The sequence below is a fragment of the Lissotriton helveticus genome, chromosome 12 (genome assembly GCF_964261635.1).
Source record: "Lissotriton helveticus chromosome 12, aLisHel1.1, whole genome shotgun sequence".
Classification (NCBI taxonomy): domain Eukaryota; kingdom Metazoa; phylum Chordata; class Amphibia; order Caudata; family Salamandridae; genus Lissotriton; species Lissotriton helveticus.
The window spans coordinates 825,533,326-825,551,066 of NC_136073.1; the positions used below are offsets into that span (position 1 = coordinate 825,533,326).

The 17,741-nt window shown below is 44.2% G+C and overlaps 1 protein-coding gene across 5 annotated transcripts in view; it reads left to right on the top strand.

Moving 5' to 3' along the window:
* The window catches only part of MARCHF2 (membrane associated ring-CH-type finger 2), an 86,265-nt gene that overhangs the window by 19,030 nt on the left and 49,494 nt on the right, over positions 1-17,741 (top strand). Inside the window, exon 1 of one of the 5 annotated variants that reach the window (XM_078669966.1) lies at positions 2,683-2,748. The exons of the other annotated variants lie outside the window; for them this stretch is intronic. The gene's annotated coding sequence lies outside the window, so the exon portion shown is untranslated. Of the gene's footprint in view, positions 1-2,682; positions 2,749-17,741 lie in introns of those variants that run through there. 5 annotated transcript variants of the gene reach the window in all.

Sequence of the window (17,741 nt, forward strand, 5' to 3'; positions counted from 1 at the left end):
ACTGTAAGAGATTATTTTTGATTGCTCCGGGGTCCACGCACATGGGCGGGACTATTCACTAGATTATGACTATAACAGAGATACCCCTACTACAGAACTGGAGTTACAGGACAGAAACTACTCCTTCTCTTTTAATGTGAACCCCATAGCTTGCCCTAGTGTACATTGTGTGTGTAATGAATGTGTAGCCCATGTATGGTGAAATTCTCACTCAGTGTGTGGTGAAAGTCTGAGTACTACCAGCACAATCTATTTTTGGTGGCCCTGGGTTTAGCATGGCACAAGATAAAGGGTGGACACATCTTCCACAGACCGTTGAAGTGTATAGGCTTTCATGTGGCTGGATGGCGTTGGCCAAGGCACTTAAGGGAGGGATCATGGAGACAAGCTTCTATTAGAAATTAAATGGGGGCCTTGTTAGCAAGGGCTGCTGATTAGTTCTATTTGAGTGCTGCCATTTGATAGATAGGTGGGGTAGGGGCGGTGGCTGCAGGTTCTGTTGTTCCTGGTGAGGACGTTTCTAGTCAGAGTCTGTCCTTTTGTCTGTCCCTGATTACTGCCTTCTGGGAAGGTTAATGACATCAAGGTGTGGAGGCGTAACACTTCATCGTGCCCTGGTATTGGATACTCTTGTGTGATACCAGTATCTATGCTACCTCCTGACAGAGCATACATCTTTTTAAAGACAGTTTCAGAAAAAGAGACCGAAAATTACATTTGAAAAAGGAAACAACAAACGCCGGCTGTAAAACCTTAGACAATCCCACTCTGAAAAGTATCTATAAAATTGGGATCCAAATTGCTTTGTTTCAATTCCAAGTTTTTCATCATCCAAGTTAAGGAGTGCTCCCGAGAGTTCCCAAAGAACTGCTGTGTGAACAAGGCTGGGCTCTGGATGGCACCCAGTCTCCTAGATGTCAGGTACATACATTGAAGCCTGCACTTTTTTGCTGGAGGGTCTGACCAAAGCCCATAAGTGTGCCTGACCCTGCAGAAGGGAAGACTGTCACGGAAGAGAAGCTCAGGGCATCATATCCGGTAGAGAAAACATGAGACTATGAGAGCGCAAATCCAGTCACAACTCTTATAAGTTGGAGTTCCCTGGATCTCCTTGAGAGGTTTTTGCTGTGAATTGTGTACGATATTGAATTATGATTTAAGTTGGGTGATTGTCCACTTCATATAGTAATTACGATAGAAACAAATAGCCTTGTTAGGATGAATCCTCCAAGTCACAAAATTAACCCGAGCTCAACCCCTAATTGCTGTGGACGGAGCGGACAAGCTTAGCTTAGGGCATTATGTAAAGTATTCATGCAATGCCAAAATACTAACAGCGTCAAAATGCAAAACAGTAAAAACTCTAAATTGAATTAGAAAAATAGTAAACTTTAATTAGCAGACTGACTCAAATCCAATACGTGGAAACGGAGGTAGAAATAACCTTGCAAAAGCACAATCAAGCTGTTGAAATTGCCTATCCTTAAGAAATTATTTTGTTATTATTGTACAATATTTTTCGTTTGAAATATCATATCACTATCATTGATTTGGGAAAATAAGATTCTGGTGCTGGATCATTTTGTGTAACAAAAGCACAATGCACCAATGATAGTAAATGGTCCTGGTAGACCAGGACATAAGAGCGCCTGCCAGAGTCAAAATAGCTTTTGGCACCTTGTCACTGTCACAACATGGTAAAGTAACATTCTACATGTCCCCCGTTTAAATATCATACATCCTACCTTGTGGGCTACAAGGCTTACAAAGGGTGACTTACTAATACTTAAACAGAGGTTTTTAACTGTCAAAAAGGGTTTATTTTATCGGTTCGTAGTGAATGTTTACACTGCAACAGTGAGACAACACAGTGTAAACTTGAAGCTGTGTTTGCACTGCCACTGTAGTGGATGGCACAATAGATATTGCAGTCCTTGGTGGTATTTAACTTCCCTGCTTTGGGTGCACTTCTTACTCCGTATACTTATAGGCTAGTTAAATGTGTCAATCTGTAATAAGCCAATTTAACCGAGCCAGTACACCAGTAAAATGATATGGTCCAGTGAAAGGCAAAAAGTCAGGGTGAACATGCAGAAAAGCAGATTCCCTACACACACTGCCAACAAGTGACAATCATCCTGTGAGACTGGCATTCTGCTTTGAGGCGTACAGATAGTATTGCCAATATTGTAGTCAGAACTCTTTGTTGCCGAGATGCGATTCCTGATCAGTCTGGAGGCTCAATTTGCTGAAGAAGTCCACTTGGCCAGGGCATGCCTGGAGACCCTACCTTTCAATCCTTTGTCCTGTCAGCATCCAAGTTTGGATGGCTTCTACTGCCAAAGATGAGCCACCGCCCTAAAATTTCCAAGCATTCAAGTTCTGAGCGATGCGCAACCATAACGTCGAAGGTGTAAGAGGCTCTTGTGCAGGACAACTGCACATGTCTATACTGCATCATTTGAAGTACAGTTCCAAACTTTAGTTAACTAGATGGCCTAGAGTGTTACCAGAGACTTACGTAGACTGAAGTCTGCAGACTCAGCGAAGAACATTGCCTTCTAAACTTAAGGAGGTGAAAGCAAACTGAACTCTTCTGCGTATCTGTGTGTTCAATGTATTTAGAATGAGCTGCACCCGTGCCTAATCAGTGTCTTTCCCCATTTTATCCACCAAGGTTGATTGGCTCTTTGGAGCTCCGTTAGCGGGAGATGGTACTGAAGGATGTCGAGACTGTCCGACCTAATGGTACATTACTACTTCTAATTTCTAATTTAAAACATTTGTAGAGCGCAACGTCCACCAAGCGGTTTCTTGGCGCTAACAAAGTCCGATTTACTGAGGATTGCAGGGGTAAGCGAGTTTATAAAAGGAAGGCCTGTCTAAACAGGAACGTTTTGAGATCCTTTCGAAAAGAGGCATAGTGGGTGGCAAAACGTAGGTGATCAGGCAGAGAGTTCCACAAAGCAGGGGCCAAGGTGGAGAAATTGGCACCACCCCACTTTTTCCGCTTAAAACGGGGGGTTTGGAGGAAAGCTTTGGAGGAGGACCGGAGCTCTCTGGAGGGAACATAATCGCTAATCAGCGAAGAGATGAAGGCCGGGGCAGTGCCTTGCTGGGCCTGGAAGGTCATACAGGCGGTCTTAAAGAGGGAGCGCTCCCTGATAGGCAGCCAGTGGAGCTCCCTAAGAAGGGGGGAGGAGTGATGGTAGCGTGGGAGACCGTAGATAAGCCGGGCCGCGTGGTTCTGCACCACCTGGAGCCTCCCTAAGCTGTATGCCGGAATGCCATTATAAAGGGCATTGGCGTAATCCAGCCGTGAGATTACCAATGCGGCCATGATCAGTTTGAGAGCCTGGGGGGAGAAAAAACGGGAAACAATACGGATTGTTCGAAGGGTGAGGAAGCAAGAGGAGACTACGGAACTGATTTGGGAGTGAAGAGTGAGGTGACTGTTCATTTTCACTCCCAGTGTTTTTACTGTGGCTGAAGGGGTAGGGGCGGGACCAAGAGAGGGGGGCCAAAAGTGGGGGTTCCAGGGACTGGATGAACCACCAGTGAGAACCAACTCGGTCTTCTCCGGGTTCAATTTGAGGTGGTTGTGGTTCATCCAATCCCTGATGAAAATCATAATGGACTGAAAATTAGAAACAGAGAGAGAGGAAGAAGACAGGTCGAAGATGAGCTGGAGGTCATCTGCATAATTAAATACAGTGACCTCCAGCTGCTGAAGAGCGAAAATAAGAGGGGAGATGTAAAGGTTGAAAAGTAAGGGGGAAAGGGAAGAACCCTGGGGGACACCACAAGTGACGGGGAGTGGGGTGGTCGTGAAGGCTCCCAGCCGAACCGCCTGGGTACGGTCCCTCAGAAAGGAGGAAAGCCAAACCAGGGCTGTTCCCTGGATTCCAGCCGCCTTGACACGGGACAAGAGGATGTTATGGTCAACCGTGTCAAAAGCGGCGGAGAGGTCCAGGAGCACCAGCGCCTGGTGTTGGTTGTGATCCATTCCCTTCCTGAGTTCATCTAGGACCGATACCACGACTGATTCGGTCGAGTGCCTGGGACGAAAGCCAGCCTGGCGGGAAGCCAGCCCCCCATTTGCCTCTACGTGGGCACTGAGTACCGCGGTGACGTGGCGCTCTAGTACCTTGGCTAAATAGGGCAGTAGGGAGATGGGGCGATAATTGGCTGAGATGGTTGGGTCCGCGCCAGGCTTCTTCAGTATGGGCACTATGGTGGCAGATTTGAGTGCAGGTGTCACGACTCCCTGGGCCAAAGAGTTGTTCAGGACAGTGACAGGGGGTTCAGGGCAGCAGGAATAAATTTGCTGCAGAATGCGTGCAGGGCAGACATCTGCAGGGGAGCCCGATTTAACCTTAGGGAGAATCTCCAAGAAAACTTCCTGGGTAAGGGGGGGAATAGAGGTAAGACAACTTGGGAAGGTCTGAGGGGGAAGATCGACGAAGGCAGATGAAGGGGGAGGGATGTTAGCCTTGATGGTAATAATCTTGTCTAGGAAATATGAGTTGAGTTGGGTACATAAAGACTGGGATGGAGGAATTTGGGGTGAGGCTCTGTCAGAGAAGGCTAGATCATTCACAATGTTGAAGATCTCCCTGGGCTTGTTTTCGGCTGACGTGATTTTGGTGGAAAAATAGGCGGTTTTGGCATCAAGGATTGCCGTTTTATATTTGGCAAGTGCAGAGAGGTAGAGGGTTTTTAATTAAGGACAATAGTCCTTCCTCCAGTGTCTCTCTGCTTGACGAACGGTCAATTTAAGTTCTTTTAAGTTGCCATCAAACCATCTATTTGAATCCTTGGGTCGACGGATGGAAATACGGCGCAAGGGGGCTTCAGAGTCACAGCCTCTGGCTAGCCAGGCATTAATTGCCTCGGCTTGAGAGTTTGACGAGAGGCCAGCAAGGGTTGGAGGGGAATTCCGGAGCAGGGAGGTCAAAGCGGGGAGGTCAACTCTATTCCAATTTCTGGCCCATGTGTTTTTGGGGCGTGGGATTTTCGGCGCTGGTTCAATTAAGATGAAAAAGGAAATGAGGTCATGATCCGACCAGGGGCAGGGAGAGACAGTCACCGGGGAAATTGGGAGGTTAAGGGACCATACCTGGTCGAGAATGTGACCGTGAGAATGGGTGGGAACCGAAATATGCGGCACCAAGTTCAGGGAGAGCAGAGAATCTGTGAATTCCTTCGAAGTGGCGCACTCGGAAGGGTCGGAAGGCCAATAATTAAAATCACCGAGGACCAGGATCGAAGCGTAGTTGACCATCAGGGTGGCCAGTAGGTCCTGGAACGCAGGTAGGAATAGGGGCGAGGGCTGGGGTGGGCGATACATCAAGAGGCAAGTGATGGGGGGAGAGAAATAAAGGGATCGGGCAACAAGGAATTCAGAAGAGGGGATAGAGGAAGATGGAAGGATCTGAAAATTAAAATCCGCCCGAGCAATCAATGCCACACCACCGCCTGTCCTGCCCGCCGGGCGGTCAGTGCGTAGGGCAACATAGGTAGGGGGAAGGGTGGCCAGGAGAACGGGGAGGGACGAGTCACAAAACCAGGTCTCGGTCAAGAGCAATAGATCCGGCTTCTCAGAGTCGAGGAGGACGGATATCTCATGGTGGTGTTTGACCGCAGATCTGGTATTGAGTAAGATGACAGATAACGGAGGAGTAGAGGGGGGGGGGGTCAGGTAAGGAAGGGCAAAGCAACGGTGGGGCCGGCAATGGCGGCAGCAGTATAGGGATAGAAGAGGGAGTGAGTTTTAACGATGCAATGTGCTTTCCGATGGATTCAGAGAGTGGCCAATGGCCCTGGAGAGAGGTCAGCTCCTCAGAGGAGTAGCACATAAAATTGGCATGGGGACGTGCCCCTAGCCCCGTCCGGCCGCGGACGGGCGCAGACGGGCTTGCCTTAGGCGCGCCTTCGGCGCGCAAACGGCGCGCCCGCTGCGCACGTCCGCTGCGCGTTCTGGGGTTGCACATTGAAATAGGGGATCTCTAGGGCGGGTAGGGGGCGTGGCCTCCGGGTGGGCGTGGCCAGGCGCCAAGGAAGCGGCGTGGAGGGTGACACGTGAGCGCTGAATCCGCTACACGGCGCACTCGGGGGGTGAAGTGCAAAAAGTGCTAGCAGCAATCAGGTAGGCTTAATAAAACACAGGAAATACACAAAATATACTTTTAAAATCAAGCTCCCGGCTGTTTTGCCTCAGGAGTACGAACCAACTGAGCGCTTGTGGGTCAGCGCTTTAAGTAGGGCGGGTAGGGGGCGTGGCCTCCGGGTGGGCGTGGCCAGGCGCCAAGGAAGCGGCGTGGAGGGTGACACGTGAGCGCTGGATCCGCTACACGGCGCCCTCGGGGGGTGAAGTGCAAAAAGTGCTAGCAGCAATCAGGTAGGCTTAATAAAACACAGGAAATACACAAAATATACTTTTAAAATCAAGCTCCCGGCTGTTTTGCCTCAGGAGTACGAACCAAATACAGTACTTTATGTGTAAACATAGAAAAAAGCATAAGATTTTGGGTATTTATATAAAATAAGTAGTATTAATATTATTAAATTATACTTTAGGGAAGTAATGGGCAAATAGGAAATCACAAGCAGTATGTATTTGCTTTTTCACAAATAAAACCGAGCCAGCCAGTTTGAAAGCAATGCACTCACAAATTACAGAAAATGTATGCATGCAACAGAGGAATTAAGTAAAATAAAAATATGTAATACTAATGCCCAGAACATACAAACCACCTTGCCCTTTATGTACAATGTGTTTAATTAAAGTGACTGACATAAGGTTGTTTAAAAAGGTTCAAAATTAGAGAACTTTTACCCTATCGTTCAGCAGACATAAGGCAAGCGCTGTAAGCAGTAACCCATTTAACAAAGTGGAATTCTTTGGTAAGAGAGTAGCAGCATTTCTTTGGGTTATAGTGGTTACAGCAGAAGAGCCACGCAGGTTTTGAAAGTACTCCATAATACGACAACTGGTTTGTGTCCACATTTAAAATAATCTGGATCATCGCAACTAAAGTCTTCCACCTTTGCAAGCATACTCTTTAGGTGTAGTTTTCATTGAACTCTTCTGGCCAGTACTTGTCGTCCATGAACTGTTCATTATCCGAGGCATCTCCTGTTGTCTGGAAAGGGGGACTGGGCCACAGACTACTTATTTTCATTATGTCATTTTTTTTATCCCCGCACTTAGTTTCTTTGAGAAAATTATGGACAATCTGCAAAATAAATGATCTCGTGCAGAATTCTGAATTTTGTCTAGCTTTAATAAATAAATAGTATTCCAAGTTCACCCATGGGTTTCACACCCATTTCCACCTCATGCTGCAAGTAGGTAGAAACCACAAAGAATTTTCAAAGTGATTAGTTTTTCTGTTTTTGTTGTTGTTTTTTGTTATTGAGGGGCTCTCGTTTACCTTGGTCTTAATAGGTGGCAGAGGTAATTCCAATGTCCTACCTTGTGGTAGAAGGCTGCACCTGGTTAGAGAGGACATGAAAATAAGTAGAAAAAAAGTATAAATTGGTGACGTTTTCACATGTGAACATTTGCACGAATGGCTGATTTTCAAAAGTAATGACCAAAGCAAACATTTGATCAGAAGTCCTACAAACTAAACACCAGTTAGCAGAATGCCCACTTCTTTTCATGGAAGCCCTACTAGATCCTGTCCTCTCTGCTTTGGCAGTCATTGCCTACTCCAGCTGTTATCAAAACCATAGCAGGAAGATCTAGACCAGCACTGAGTGACCCCCATTTTCTCTCTGAGCACCCTAACCACAAAAGCTTGGTCATACTTCATCCTCCAAATTCTCAGCTGGCAAATTCCCTTCGGCTCCGGCTAAAAGAGAATCCAAGCATTTGGAGGCCTGGTCCCAAAAAAGTGTTACCTCTGGGAGACTAGCTCTAAAGTGTCTAAATGCCTCAGGCCTCCTCAGAAGTTACCTCTGTGTTTTATGTGATACGGCTAGTCTAATAGCACTTGAACTGCCCAACAATCTTCAGTCTCACTTTATGGGCATCATTTGTGATGGTCAGGCTGCTGTGGGTCAGGTCATCCAGTCTGGTCTCGACAGTGGCAATTCGGTTTTCAAAAGTATGGTGCGGAAACAGACATGGCTCAGGATTTTAGGATTCTCTAAAAATGTCCAGTCAACCCTAATGGGCATATTGTTTGATTCCTTCAAGCTTTTTGGTGACAAGTCGGACACAGCCCTGGAACGCTTTAAGACCAGTCCGGTGACTGCCCAATCCCTGAATTTGCAGCCCAAAAGAGACAACAAGGGATTTTGCAAATGTTTGGGTTTTGCAAGAGGCCTCAACTTTTGCCAGTGTCAGGCGGCTATCGCACACCAACAGGCCTACAGTACCCTTGTGCGACAATACAGGGGCTGTGGAAAGGGAAAAGGTCTATCTCTTCCCAGCCAGCCATTGCCTCCTCCCCTTCGCAAGCCACCGGCGGACGCAGCTCTAGTTTGCCTTGTCAGGACACTCGGGTCATTTGAGAGGCCACGTGCTTGCTTTTCCACAGCCCTGGTGGACATTAACTTCGGACGAATGGGTCTACAAATTGTGGAAAAAGAGATATGCCCTGTCTTCCGCCAATCCTTCCTGTTATTCCCTCTCCCTATTCAGGGCAGGGATCAGCTTCTATTTCTAGTTTTCCAGACCAGCCTGGAGGAGTAATCAAGAGGTGAGGAATCTGTAGGTAGATCGAGTGTTCAGCAAAAATATTGTTACCGAAGGTAAGTAACTTTTTCTTTTTGAATAGCACTATTTCTCCATTTTAAGAAAAAAATCTAAATTTGGCTCAGTGGCTGTTTTCTGGGTTCTCTACAGGGTAGTAAACAAACCTTGACTACCTCTAGAATCCCCAACACATGGTGGGAAGGGATGCATATTTGATTTGGATACCTTTTGCGGAAAAACAATTTAGAAAGTTTAAGTGCCGACTGTCTCAAACATCGAAAAAGGGCTCAGCACAAAGCCCCAGCTCATAAGGGGTTAAAAAAAAACTACAGAAATCACAAAGTGTGGACTAAAGCAAAGATTTGATGCTTTTAATTTGCAGTGCCTTTGCTGATGCAGAATTTGTTTATTTGTAAGCACAAGATGCCGAAGAACTCAGTGAAAAAAGTGTTTTTTGCACAGATTATGTTCCCCTAAGAAAGAGTGGTGAGCTGCACTGCTTGGCGTTCATCAATCCATACATACAGAGATTTATCCTGTGAAGACTATGGCATCACCGAATCAGAAGTTATTACTCGTTGCTTTCCTATTATTTATTCATTGATTTTGTATACACTTAGTTTGTTGTAATTTTCTTCACATCTGTGATTATCGTGATCTGTATTGACTTTGCACCAATCTGTTTTTATGCTACCACTCAGTGCATGGTTGACTTTTGTTTACCGTGCCTTCTGTGTAGCACTTAGTAGCCCAGTTGGGTGCAAGTTGTGTTTTCTAAGCCAACAATTAGTTAATTAAAATTCCAACGAATGGCTAAATCCTTTAAAAGGGATAACCTCTTCCTTCCCCATTCTGGTATAGGGTCTGTTCTTAGTAAGTCCTATGGCCAATGTCTTAATGCCTAGCCTTGCGAAAATTCTACCTTCTTTTCTCCAAGTCTACCCACATGCAAGGGTTGCTTAATTGAGTGTACTGCCTCTTCCAAAGTACTGAACTGGCATATGTCGGGAATACCTGCATATATCCTACAGATTGGTGCCATGGCCGGGGTAATGAATAGTTGACTCTGGAGCAGGAGTGATTTTGAGATGCTCAGAAGAGTGAGTGGGGACTTCTCATGGCCTCCCTGTTCCAGCTGTGCTTGATCAGAGTGTTCGATTTCACCTCCAAATCCTTGTCCACAAGGGCATGTTTTTACTGCAAGGAATCCAGTATAAATGCCCTAAACATCCTTCCTACAAAATGTGGAAGATGCAGAAAAAGATTTAAATCCAAGGTCCACTTGGATGGAGTGCACAGAGCAAGAGGCCTCCTTTGAGGCGGTGGATCTGAGATGAAAATTGGGAGCATTCCAATATTGAAGAGAGTTTTTTCGACTTGACATTTTAAAGCAGAATTTATGATTTGATTCCAGGAAAAGGAAACGGGTTGTTCAACTATTGATACTGAGCCAAAATGGGAATGTTTTGTAAGAGGGGCACAGAATGCAGGCCGCAGAATCCACAGGCAGGAAATCCACACCATACTGGGGAGGTGAGGGATCACTCTTGCAGAGGAGGGACATCTACAACCTACAAGGAGAGACATGGCATAGATGAGGCATCTCACACTATTTTAGGCATAGCTAGCCAGATGGGAACCTGTGCAATGGATCTCTCCATGCTATACACATGCAGTTTTGTCATAATACATAATTCATAATGTTCATAATAAAGTGCCACAATATACAGGAGGAAAGTATTTTCTGTGCAGAAGGAAACCCCACTGTACAAGAAGTACATGTACACTATGCTGGTGTTGCTACATACTATACAAGGGAAATCTTCTCAGTATACCGATGGGAGCTCCATATTGCACTGTAGGAAGATCCTTTATTGCTAAGGAGGGCCTATAGGCTTTACAGTCAAGGCATGAATCAAGGTATCAGACCTGGATGAAAGGACTTGGTTGGTGAAGCAAGTGGCTTTCTTTAAGTTCAAAACGAACCACTTAAACAATGGTACAAACAATGTGGTCATCTGGCTTTCTTTTCTTAAGCTGCATCTGATCAGAAATGCTGATTAAATTGCAAATTACACCTAGTTCTGATTCAGTCTATAAATTGCCCATGCAAGTTTCATGCAGCGAAGAGACCCTGGTGAATTCCTGGCTGTTGTAGAGTGGCATTTACAGCATTACTCGATTTCAAGTGCCCTCATATAATGGTCCCTAGCTCCTGAAGTCACATAGTGTTGTTTTTTTTTTGCACCGTGAAGAAGGCATGAGGGAACACCAGTGCGTCAAAGCCCATGAGGCAGAGAAAGATGTGCAGGGCTACATGCTTAGCCGTTCAGGGAGATTGACTGGATTCGCTGATGGTTCAACCTTGCCTTATGTAAAGCACAACCAGATTGGCTCTGATTGTGGAGTTTCAGATCCGATGTGACACACTTTCTAAGCATCAAAAACAAAATCCTATCTATCTCTATTCCCACTTCTCAAGAAGTCTGCAAATGGTTCTAATATACTATAGCATACCATGCTGGTGTCGGGTGACAGTAGGGCTGGGTAACAGGCACACTCCTGGCAGCGATCTTGAAATTTTAATTTGCCTATTATAGAATGTCTAGAACACTATTGTTTTCTTATTTGTGAAGTGTTAGTCTGCGACACAGGAAAAGTCAACCAATGAAATGTGATTCTGCTGTCGGAAGAAACGTGCTCGAGCCTCTGGTCATGTAACGTATTAATTTGAAAAAATATCAAAGACTTGGTATTTAAAGAAATTAGTAGTTTGGCAGCCTTAGAGTCTGTTCCAGTTAATCTAGCCGATCCTAGCTTGTCGGTCTCCTATAGTAATCTAATAGGTAAAGTGGGAGCCCACTTTTGTAAGAAGCAACCGGGAAAAACCCGTCCTAATGGTACCAAATTAAATAGTAATCCATGGTATACGAGTAATTGTAGAAGCAAAAGGGAAGCAATTACTAAAGCAATATGCAGTAAGGATTCCGTGGCCGTCCGGTTAGCCAGGAAAGATTATGCGTGCAGTATAAAAACTGCCAAAAGAGAATGGGAGGAAGAGCATTGGCAACAGTTGAAAGAAGCAGCTCGTGGGAAAAATACTGTTGCCTTTTGGAAATTAATTAATGCTCTAGATAGAAAGGGAGCAGGTCCCATTTTAAATCATATTACGGACCAGGAATGGTATTCCCATTTTTTTAAACTATATTGTGAGGAGAATGTGGATAGCTTGACAATATTATCAGCTAATATCCCCGAAAGCACGCCTTGTGGTAATTTTATTTTCAACACAGATCCATTTTCCCAGAGAGAAGTACTAGATGCCATCTCTAAATTATTGCCAGGGAAGGCCCCAGGCCAAGATGGTCTTCCAGGGGACTTGTTAAAGTATGAACCGAATGTGTGGGCTAAATACATCTCTAATTTGATGAATTTGATACAAGCTGGTCATCCAGTTCCCGATTCCTGGAAAGGTGCTGAGGTAATAACCATTTATAAAAAGGGCGATAGGGACGACCCTTCCAATTACAGACCAATAAGTCTGATAGACACAATTCAGAAGGTGGTTGGAAGGGTGATCATAAACCGTACAGAAGTATGGCTTGTGGATAAGAGTATTTTGTCCCATTTCCAGGCCGGGTTTAGAAGCAATATAGGTGCAATAGACCAGGTATTTAGATTCTGTGCAGTCTGTTGGAAGTCAGTGTTAATTACTAAGGGTAGTCTATATCTGGCTTTCATAGACTTGAAGACCGCATTTGATGTGATCCCACGGAATAAGCTCTGGTCGGTCCTATCCGATATGGGTTTTCCTAGTTACCTCCTACAATTCATTATTAAACTCCATGAGGGGAACTATGCCAGGATCCGATGGGGATCCCAGGGTCAACTGACAGAGAAGATCCCGGTAAATAGGGGAGTGAGGCAAGGGTGTGTGATGGCTCCAACCTTGTTCTCCCTCTTTATTAATGGGGTTGTAGCCCATCTGAGGGAGGATCCTGCTGATGCCCCCGTCCTTGCAGGAGAGAAAACACCCACTCTCCTCTTTGCCGACGATACTCTGCTCATGTCAAAGTCCCCCATGGGTTTGCAAAAACTACTCGATCGTTTTTGCAGTTTTTGTATAGATAGGGGGTTGTCAATAAACACCTCAAAAACAAAGCTGATGGTGTTATCTAATAAAAAGAAACATAGGAAGGTAAACCTCAGGCTGAATGACACCCCGCTGGAGGTGGTAGAGGAATTTGATTACCTTGGGGTGAGACTTTGTAATAACCTGAGCTGGTCAGCCCATATCGCCAAAATGGTTTTAAACCTCAAAAGGGTTGCAGGAGTAATTCTTAAGAACCAGCGTCGATCTTTCAGTCGTCCCATAGCCCCAACCCTGGCAATTTATGAAGGGAAAGCATTGGCAGCGGCAGTTTATGGTTCAGAACTTTGGGGGGCGGAAAATACCAAAGTTTTAGCGGTAGCTGAGAATAAGTTTATTAGAGATATGGTCTCGCTACCCTTATCGGCCCCTCTGAAACCCCCTTTTCTTGACATGGGTAAAAAATCGGTTGTTGATCTAGTGCAAATTCGTCCCTTGTTATTCTGGGTTCGTCTTAGAAGGACCCCAGAACTTCATAATTATGCTCAGGTTCTGGATGAGCTGATTAGTTTAAACGTAGCAAATAAAATCAAATGGCTCAATAATTTAAAGAGGCTTGTTAAATCAATAGGTCTAGAAGAGAGTTGGATTTCGCAACTGCCACCCCCAAAGGCAATTGTCAAAAAACTTTATTGGGATTGGGTTGTTGCCAAAGAACACAGGAATCCAAACTGGGGTCACCTAACTAGTACCTTCCTTGATCACAAGCCCCTTAGGAAGTTAGAGCCCTTTTTGGATTTTATCCAGGTCCCACGTGATAGAACACTGTTTTTGAAACTCCGATATGGTATTCTACCCCTTAACACATTCAAGGCAGGTTGGAAGGGATATAGAGGAACAGAGCAGAAATGCCCAGGCTGTCCCTGTCCAAAAGAATCGTTGGGCCACTTCCTATTTGCATGTGTAGCCTACAAAATACCTAGAGGAAGGTGGTTGAAACCTGTTTGTAGGAACCTAGGGGTGAGGGATCATAAATTAGCTATGCGTATTTTTTTAACAGATGTTTCTTCAATGCATATGGTCTGTGGGGTGGCTAAATTTGTGGCGAATGCTTGGTTCATTAGATCAAAACTCGTACCCATTGTCTGAATTGTTTCATGATTATGATTTGTTTTACGTACAGTTATTATGGATTTATTATGGATACTGTATATGTACTTTTATGAAATTTTGTTTCGAATAAAGTATTTTCAAGCAATTAAAAAAAAATAAAAAATTAATGCGTTGAACTGTGGTTTGTAAAACCCCTTAGACGGAGACAAAGCATTAAAACATACCCAAAGATGAAAGTAGATCGGAAAACAGCAAATGAAGCATAAAGCATAAAGACTTTTCTCGATCCTTACCTTATCATTCCAAAAATCATCAACCATCCTCACATTAGGACACTACTCGTAAGAATCCTCATTAGAATTTACTGATCGTAAGCCTTCTAAAAGAATCACAGTCCTCAATCGCCTGCGATTTTCTTTTTCACAGCTGCATGTTTTTCTAATGCCGAACTCTTGCATTAACCTAGACTACAACTTTGATGTCTTCTCCCTAATGCAAACCTTTCACAACTAGAGAGCCCCTTTCATCGGTTATTCCACTCTACTACCTCCGCTTAGCATGGGTTGCAGTAAAACCTAAGAATACACACTCTGCCAAATACTCACAGGCCCGCATACTATTGACAGTGTACGTATTTTCTTGGGAAATGCAGTCTTGTATTTTAAGTGTTTTTATTGGCTGCTGTCAGTTTTGCAGAAGCCTAATCCTCTCCTCCGAGTCCTTAATAGAATAGAAAGGTCTTGACACATGAGCTGGAAGACGGTTTATTCCTTCCCATAACACTAGCTTCTATTTTGATTTGTCTTTTAAGAAGGTTGTTCCTAATGCTTTAGGGATTTCTTCCTCATTGCAAGAGCTACTATGTTTTGTATCTATGTGCCTGTTTCCAATTTGTATTGGACTCTGTTGCTTTGTTCTCTATGATATGATCATCGTATAATGCCTGGTGGGGAATTTTCCATTCTAAAAAAAAATGTTAAAATTATCTTAATAAAATGCATTGTTTATGTAGATGATGTCCCGGTTGCCATGGTTCTGCACTCTTTGAGGTATGCATAAGAACTTTTATCAGAGCAATGGGTAGAGGGTTCTCCAAGGATGATTTTGTGCAGATGGAACAGAAAAGGGATAATACTGCTAAGCAGTCGGAGGTGATGGAAGAATGTAATGTAGCTCCGGAGAAGAGTACTTTTTAGCTTTCCTTTATTCCTTTTGGTTTACAGGGATTGAGGAGGTAGATCATAGAGTAGCAAATATGTATTTTGTACCAGGTGTTCTTATTGAGATGTCTCTCTGGGCTTGCTTGTTGATTTTTAGACTTAGATGCGCCAAATTGAACTTCGAGGTTTGAATTGACTTGTCCATAGAAAGATGTTGCTGCACTCTTGGCTCCGCAGCCATTTTCGCCACAAGACCTTTATCCTCTCTGGCGTCTAGCGTGAGAAGAGATTTGTAGTAGAAATTTTAAAGAAGGCATTGGATCCGTGTGGATATCCTGTTCAGTCTTCACATGGTATCTTTATGATACTCAGGTCCAACATTGTATCATTTCTTCAGAGTTGGGTTAATTGTCTCTTTTGTCACCCACTTTGGTTCGGTTAGGCTTTCCTAAACTCTGTGTGAATCATCTTAGTGATGCACAGATATAGGGAGTTTGGATGGTGGCAACCTGGCCCGTTCTTTGGGCGGTCACTTTGTAGCATTTCAGTATGTCTTTCCATTTTGAAGTTTCTTCAGTTCTCTCCAGGGTCAACTTCTGGTTGTTCATTGAAGCCTGGCTCCCTTACATTCTAGTGCATTTGAATGAATCAGGCAGTGTGTTTAAATCCACTCTGGATCTGGTAGGATTGTTTTCTGATGTGGCCTGGAAAACCTTGATTTTTTTTGGGGGGGGGGGGGGTTGCCCACGTCCCCTCTTCTTCCCCTCATCTTCAAATGAGTCTCAGACTTAGCCCTGTGGTGCACTAAGGGATCCGTTAATGATGCAATCTAGGGCATGAAGATGAGGCGGGGGTGAATCTGGCTCCTGAGCGGGGGTTATTTTCATGGGGCTTGTTGTCTGCCTGTGGGTTAAGCTTCAGGCCCGTAGGCGTGAGTAGCAGAGGATATTTTAGTCTAGTTGCTGTATATTCTGCCACAAATACTTTTGTGTTGTGTATAATGAAGTAGATGATGAACGAATGTTCTATGTCGCCATACTTTCTCTTACATGTACAACAGTAAATGTATCTTGTCTGGTGCTGATTCTCCCTTTTTACCGGATATAGAAGAAAATGGACATTCTGCAGTGTTATTTTGTTTAAAAAAAATCCAGCGATTGATGCAGATGACTAAAGAGCACACAGCTAGAAGAACATGTAGAAATGATCAGTCTCCGCCTTCACATAGGCTTGTTTTCCAGTTGTCTGGTGCTTTAGTGGTTCATATCTGGTATTCCGCACATGGTGCGTCAGCAGACGGTATTCACAGACATGCTTATTTGGCAATCTCGAATTTACTCCATGAAGGTGGTGGTGTATGCGTACATATATTTTTAGCTGTGTATGTTTCTTTTCTTATATTATACCAGGGCCAAACATTAGATTTGTCAATTCTCGTTGTTATGGAAGTTAGTATTTTTTTAGCGCCCCGCAACGTGGTTTGTGACCTTGTATGTGATTTATTTATTACTGTTTCGAGTGTTTAATCTGAATTCTGTGGGAAGCCCAGCATTGCTTTTAAAAATGGAACGTTTGACTAAACCTCATATTTGAATCTGTTCCAATTTCCAAAAGCAGGGCAAGGACTTGTATGTAAATTCTTTCCATGTGAGTCACTCGTTGTGCTGCAAAGCAATTGAAAACAGTACATAAAAACCATCTGGTTAACAAAAAGTACATTTGCTTCGTCTGGTGAACATGTATTAGTTACTTACACCTGACATTGTTTATAAAATGTCCTTTATTTGCTTTAGGGTGTGTTTGAAAACGAGGACTTGAAATGTTACCTAGTCGATGTTTTTCCACTGATCTCTGTCAAGTAGTAAACAAGCACTGACCAGAAGTAACCTGTTCGTTTTATTGGTGCCTGGAAGGCCAAGATTTTGGATGGTGATGCCTGCCACTTTAAAGTTTTGTTATATTTGTTCAAATCTTCAGCCCATGCCTTAAAAGTTTAATTAAACGTGCATTCCGTTCAAACATATTACTCTTGTTACTCATCCGGGCCGAGCTGTAACTGTTTCTGTCCCATCTTAATCCTCGTCTTGTTTTGCTCAGTGATAGTTAAACTAGGTCCATTGGAAGTATGGCAATTGAGAGCTAGAATGAAATCCTTTGTGGTAAATTAACTAAAAGGAATTCACCAGGGTCTCTAGTTCAAGTGTGAGATTGGTCATGGTTGAACGGCCTGTAAAAGAGAATTTTGGGTGCATTTCATTAGAGCATCATATTTTTGTTTGTCTTGTTGTGAAGCTGTTGTGACAGCAACAATATCTGCTAATAACCAGATGTTTTCCCACCTTTCTCCTCTGCAAACTTATCGTGATGCCACACTACATATACTTGCCAAGCATCTGTGGAGGACAAGGGGACACTGACTACCTGTTGTAGGGCTCTGCAGGCCCCATAGTTGCAGTGTTTAAAAAGAGACCCCAGTCAGATATATACGAGGCCTAGAGGGGGTGGCTGACTCATGGAGTAGCTCCCTGTCTTCACAGGGGATAGTGCATCTGCCACACAGCCCCACCTCTATTCCTGGTCTCCTTGGTGATGTGCCAGCGTTACCAGCCACTGTCGATGAGGTAAAAATCCCCGTCACTGTTGCTCCAGAAAGGTTAACAAAAGATGAGAA